The sequence below is a fragment of the Pinus tabuliformis genome, chromosome 5_2 (assembly GCF_031772625.1).
Source record: "Pinus tabuliformis cultivar Carrire ecotype Pingquan chromosome 5_2, CPIR1, whole genome shotgun sequence".
Lineage (NCBI taxonomy): Eukaryota > Viridiplantae > Streptophyta > Pinopsida > Pinales > Pinaceae > Pinus > Pinus tabuliformis.
In genome coordinates this window covers 583,792,094-583,799,277 of record NC_142306.1, presented here as the reverse complement: position 1 = coordinate 583,799,277, position 7,184 = coordinate 583,792,094, and positions in this window count along the sequence as shown.

Sequence of the window (7,184 nt, the reverse complement as noted above, 5' to 3'; positions counted from 1 at the left end):
TTAGGAAAATGCATTAGTGTGTGCTCTATGATCTGTGTGAAAAGGTGTTATCTTTCTTTTCCCTCAGTAGTTAAGGTTTTCAAAGTTGAAAGATTGAAAAGCTTGCTTATCATCTTAGACTGCATTTAGGAGTGTTACTATACATCTCGTGGTGATCCATAAAGGAAAACTGCTAAACAAGATCAACCTTAAAATAAATTGAATTTACATAACAACGCATTGAAACATAACACAAACATCTAGAGGTCTAAGCTAGAGACGTGTTCCAGCGTCGTTAAACGTGATATCTTAGCGTTGAGTGGTTGGGTGATTCCTCCACGGTGAAGCGATAAGTATCAATACGGACTTGTGCTCCCACGTACCGTCGCGTATATATTGGGAGACCCCTATAGGAATAAACCCTTTATCCAATAGGAAACCGTGTCGGCCGCCCTACTGATCGCAATGCAGTGAAGACAGCATTCACGAAGATCGACCACTCGTACCGTAAAACATATTCTGTGGTTTTGCGAAAGGTTTGGCACACCCTCTGCCTAGATCTCCAGAGCAGTTCCTTTTGGCCTTTTTCAAACTCTATAACTGAAAAAGTCCAACCGAGCATTTGTCACTTCGGGCTCGTTAATACATCGAAGGAGACTAGAGTCATCTTTAGCTTTTTCTCGACTCTTAAAAAGTAAAAAAGCAAGTTGTGTCTAAAAGCATCTAATAAAATTCATTCAATTCGGAAACACAAATTTCCCCTTTTAATATTTTAGTTGATCGAGTAATCCACAATCGTGGAAGAAAGTCAATTGAAACCCCGTCGTTCGCGGAGGCTTACGAGTCAACCGTCTTTGTCCCCAGAATCGAAAACAGTACGGGCAAAGCGAACTCGTTTAACCGGTTCAAAATCTCCTTTGAAAGTTAGAACAAGTGTTCCTACTACATCCGAGGTTCCGGTTACTCCTAACATTTCTGGAAACCCTGCCTCTATAGAAGGAGTTCAACAGCCACAGAAGGACAGTAATATTGATCCTAGTCTGGGGGCAAATACTTGTGTAACTAAACCAGTTCCATCTGTAACCGGTCCAGAAAGTTTTGTTCCCCAAACAACTGTCGCTGTCGAAACAACCACTTCTTCGGCACCAGAAATATTTTACGGACCTGACGGTCTTCCTCTTCCATCGGGTTTGATTGCGATAGAGGAAATTGGAGAGGATCCGCAAGCAAGTACTCCAACTCATTTTGGAGTAGGGGTCACTCTCTTTCCTTCAACAGAGGTTAATCCACCACAAGTGGAAGTCCCTGTAGAATCGCTAGGCAATCTATTGGATAGACTTAAAATGTCTGAACAACCGTCATCATCTAGGACTGTGTCAAATGACACAGCGACAGCAGAAGCCCCTGCCGTCACTCCAACGATGTTTGCCGGCATACCAGTTGTCCCAACTAGCTCTCAACAGCTAGAAGGAGTCCACCAAGGGACTATTTCGACAGTATGGTCTGTTCCAGTTTGTTCATCCGGAGTAATACCCGGTAATTCTTATGTTGAGACTCGACAGATTGATCCTCATGGAGGTCAATTTGGGCCATCTAGTCCTCAAGGACTAACAATCCCTCTGAGTTCCGGATTGCTACCATACGGGGGGCAGTATGCCCTTTCATTACCTCCTCCGGGAGGATATCCATATGGCAGTTCTCAACAGTATTCTGGTTATACTGGAATTGCATCAAGTAGTTGGGTACCTATGCTACCTCAACAACCAAGGATTGTATATTCTATGCAACAGTGTGTACCTGTGACGAACATCCCAACCACCCTGGCTATTGTAACCGTGTCCCAAGTTCAAGCGATACCTGTTACATGTCAACCTCAGATTTCTCAGGTTGTAATGCAACAGTCGCTTGACCATGGGTCACAACCACAATCGCCAACTGGTGGGACGACACAAGTACAAACGGGTACAATTACCCCACACCTTGGTCCAATGGTTAGCATGGCGCAACAGAACATGGCGTCACAACCATGGCTTGTACAATACCAACAACCGCAGTTCCAGCAAGTGTACCAAGGTTCTGAGCAGCAGATCTTTGCGAACAGTGGACAACCGTATATCCAAAACGGTCAAAACCAACCACTTTACAGTGGTCAAGTCCACCAGCCGTATCAGTCATACCAACATCAATTACATTATGCGGGTATGCAAAGACCCACTGCTCAAGCGATTCCATCGTACCCTGGTTACGCTTCGCCTAACCTGAATCAACAGTTACCATTCGTGGAAACTTTAGAGTTACCCGATTTACACCGTTTAACAAACGATCCGATTGCTTATGCCCCTTGGTGGCCGGCGATTCCTCATAAACTTCCATCTGACATTCCTAAATTCAATGGAAATCCAGGTGAAGACCCGTCGAATCACGTGATGACTTTTCATCTGTGGTGTTCGTCGAACACCCTTAACGACGATTCGATAAGACTTTGCCTTTTTCAGAGGACATTGACAGGTCCAGCGGCTAAATGGTATATTGAATTGCCAAGAGCCTCTTTCGACAACTTTAGTTCCCTAGCCACGACTTTCTTAACCCACTTTCAATTACCGATAAGGTATGAAACGGGAACAGAAATATTAACCAACTTCAAACAGACAACTGCTACCCACATATCTGATCATATACATGAGTGGCATCGTCGTCGTAGGATGGTGAAAACATATGTTCCCAATCAGCTATTAGCTGAATGGTTTATAAAATCGTTACTTCCGGCTATTACGGAAGATGTGGCCAAAGGGGGAGTCGTAACAGAGGAGCAAGTTATTGCTCGTGCGCAGTATTTGGACTTAGTTTATACTCAGTCCGGCACACTCTATGACAAAATACCTGACGCCCCTAGACCGGAATTTTCAATTCCTCCCCCTCCTAAATCAAATAGTGACTCTCATGCCGGTGACGGCGTGATTGGCACGGCAAACGCGAAATCGATAAAGGCTTCGTCAAAGAAAGCCCGTAAGAATTCGGATCAAAATGCAAAAGAAGAAATTCTTGCTTCGGAAGTAAATGCCGTATCAGAAGATAAAGGCAAAGAAACCAATCAACCAGGAAGCAAGAAAAAGCAAAACAAAGGGAAGAAGAAGAAACAGGGTGAGTCATCCCCTGGAAAAAATTCTTCAAACCCTCCTGGAAAAGGGAAACAAAATTATCCATGTCAAATATGTGATGATGAGGATCATTACACAAAGAATTGCCCATTCAAAGCTGAGTTAAAGAGGTTCTTTAAAAGTTCCCAAACCTCAGCTGTGTTAATTGATCCGTTTCCCAACCCAGGTTAAAATCTGGTTGATAGTGGAAATGCTTCCCCGTCGCAAGTCCTTATGTTGTCGGTTTCGAAACAGCAGAATGATGCTTTGATTTCGACAAGGAACAAAGATTATGGGAATCCTCAGGTGTCGAACGAAAAAGGTAAAGATCAACCAAGTAGTTCGACAACAACTTCGACAGAAGTTGTAACGCCCACCATCCCTGAATTAACAATAAAACCGCCAAAGGGTGTAGTACACAAGTCGACATTTAATCCTCGCGCCAGAGCGGCGCAGCATTATAATATAGTGGAAGATTTGGCCCAATCGCCATCCGCTATGTCGACTCTTGAAGTGCTACAAAATTGTCCAACCCAAAGGCAGGCATTGTTATCGGCAATTGGTGGGGTTGATCCTAAGGATTCCAATCTTGTATCCTTTGATCACAAGGGATATGATCCTCAGTTACCAGCTCAGCTAGCTTTCCTTATTCAAGTGAAAGCACTCAACAAAACTGTTCACAGAACGATAATTGATGAGGGAGCCTCGACATGTATTATGTCAATGAGTTGCTGGAAAACTTTAGGATCTCCAACCTTGTCGCGATCTTCGACGACATTAAAAGCTTTCGACGGAAGGACTTATACCCCTTACGGTATCCTTAATAACTTGAAAGTTGAACTAGGAGGAAAGACAGTAGAAATTGATGTAGAAGTCATTGATGGAAATCTTGACTATAACATCCTACTGGGTAGACCATGGATTTATGCCATGGCAGCTGTCGTGTCGACTTATTTTAGGAAGATCGCATTCCCGTTTGAAGGAGGGATTACGATCGTCGACCAACAGAATTTCCTCCCTAATGGTTCACAAGTTACAGGAAGCATTCCCATGATCCATGAAAGCAACCATTCAATTCAAGATATCGGAGTAGGATTATTGAAAGACCCCACATTGATGGGAACTTTCGCGCTACCACCTCCTATTTATATAGGAAATGTACCGTTTGTAGCAACCTGCAACATGATATCTTCCACGAAGGTCAACATGGATCATTCAATGGTTTTGCCCCCAAGCCCTTTAGAAATATTGTAGCAATCAATGTTTCAAGCATGGGAGGCGAGCCCAAATCAACGCTCGTCAAGCGTTTGGGTAGATAGGTCTAGAGAATATGGAACCCCATTAGATCCTTGGTCGAAAGTACATGGGACTGACGAAGGAATCTTACAATCAATGATGATTGAGGGGGCACCATGGAATGATCACCACCATCGTTCCCTTCTTCCGGAATATGAAGAAGATACTCAAAGTGACCTTTATCACCCTTCAGTATTTGAATTCCTAACAAATACTGTAAATACGGTGGATTCCGAGCGAAACCTATCCAATATTGAAGAGACTATAGCCATAAATATCTCGACTAAAACAGATGTTGTAGAGAATATTTATGTCGGCAAAGGTTGTTCCCCTTCAGAACTGGAAATATATAACGCTCTTTTTCGCGAATTTAGAGATGTCTTTGCTTGGTCATATGATGAAATGCCAGGCATTGACTCGAGTATCGTTGAACATGAAATTAAAATGTATCCTGATGTCAAACCAGTAAGACAACGGCTTCGGCAAGTGCACCCGAAGAAAGCCGCTGCCATTAAGGCGGAAGTTGAAAAACTTCTCCATGCTGGATTCATCTACCCGGTTCCTCTAACCGATTGGGTATCGAATATTGTCCCTGTTATGAAAAAACAAGGGACGATTAGAGTGTGTGTCGATTATAGGGATGTAAACCAAGCTTGTCCGAAGGACAACTACCCTACACCCTTCATCGACCAGATAATTGATGAATGCGCCGGATGTGAAATCTTTTCATTTATGGATGGATTTTCCGGTATAATCAAATAAATATCCGCCCACAGGACCAGTCAAAGACTGCATTTATTTGTCCGTGGGGCACATTCGCTTATCGAAAATTACCCTTTGGTTTAAAGAACGCAGGGGCGACGTTTCAGAGGGCAATGAATTATGCCTTCCATGACATCAAGAACATTGTTCAACCTTATCTCGACGATCTTCCGGCTCATTCGCGAAAGCGGACTGATCATCCGCAGCATTTAAGAGCGATATTTCTACGTTGCCGACACTACAAGATAAGACTCAATCCACACAAATGTGTGTTTTGCGTCGGTTCTGGTCGTTTACTTGGCTTTGTAGTCTCTAAGGATGGGATTCGTCTCGACCCCTGTAAGGTTCAGGCAATCATTAATTTGCCTCCACCTTCAAATTTGCTTCAGATTCAGAAACTCCAAGGGAAAGCAAACTTTCTGAGGAGGTTCATTCCAAATTACGCAGAACTTGCTAAGGGTTATACTCGTCTTTTGAAAAAGGATGTACCTTTTGTCTGGGACCAGGTGGCGCAAGCTTCCTTTGATGCTCTGAAAGATTGTCTAGTAAAAGCATCATTAATGTACGCCCCGGACTATCAAAGAGATTTTAACCTGTATCTGGCTGCAGCAGATACGACCATTGCAATGGTTTTAGTTCAAGAAGTCGATGGAATTGAACATCCTATCTATTATTTAAGTAAAAACTTAAACGATACAGAAAGTAAATATTCTTATGTTGAAAAACTAGCGCTTGCAGCTGTTCAAGCGATTCAAAGGTTTCGACATTATGTCCTCTTTCGGAAAACTACCATCTTGTCAGATTGCAACCCCATGACTTATATACTGTCGCGACAGTTGCTGGGGGGCAAATATTCAAAATGGATAGCGATCCTTCAAGAGTTTGATCTGGAATTTGTAAAATCCAAATCAAAGAAAGCTCTAGTTTTCGCAGAATTATTGTGCGATCTCCCATCGTCGTCCAACGATGAAACATCGGAAGAGTCAATCGTGGACGAAAGTTTGTTTCTGATATCTGTAAGCGATGAGTGGTATGGAGATATCATAGTTTATCTCCAAACCCAAAAGTTCAGGCCTAACACCTCTCACTCCGAACAAAAACGTATACGATACCAAGCAAAAGACTACATGATCGTCGGTGATACACTTTACCGTCGTGGTGTCGATACAGTTCTGAGGAGGTGCCTTACCCATGAGGAGGCCGAAAAAGCCCTGAATGATTGTCATTCAGGCGCGTGTGGGGGGCATCAGTCTGGATATGCAACAGCACAAAGAATCTTACGAGCAGGATACTTCTGGCCAACCATGTTCAAAGATTGCATAACCGCAGTCAGAAGTTGCCATGCTTGTCAAATCTTTGATAGCAAAACCAGACGACCACCCGCACCTTTACAGCCGATAGTTGCTGTTGGGCCCTTCGCCAAGTGGGGCATCGATTTCATGCAATGTAACCCCACCTCGACCGGGGGGCATGGGTATATTATAGTCGCTGTTGACTATTTTACCAAATGGGCCGAGGCGATGCCTACATTGGATAACACTGGTGAAACAGCTGCCCTTTTCTTTTTCAATCATGTAGTCGCCAGGTTCGGCGTACCACAGGCTATAGTTACAGATCATGGTCGCATTTTCGCAATCACATGATGGTCGAATTAGCTGCCAAGCTAGGGCTATCTCACGACAGCTCTACCCCATATTATCCGCAAGCCAACGGACAAGTTGAGGCAATCAACAAGGTCCTGAAGCGTATGTTGCAAAGGATGATCGGGGTTCACAAAAGAAGGTGGCACCTAATCCTGTACTCAGCCTTGTGGGCCTACCGAACGTCGGTAAAAAACGCAACCGGGTTCACACCTTTTCAATTGGTGTATGGCCTGGAAGCAGTCTTACCAATCCAGTGCGAAATTTCGTCGCTTAAACTCGCAATTGATCTTCTCCCGGAACTTCAGAAGAAGAGGCTCGTTTCTTGGAATTAATCCAGTTGGATGAAACCCGTCGTGACGCCGCTTTG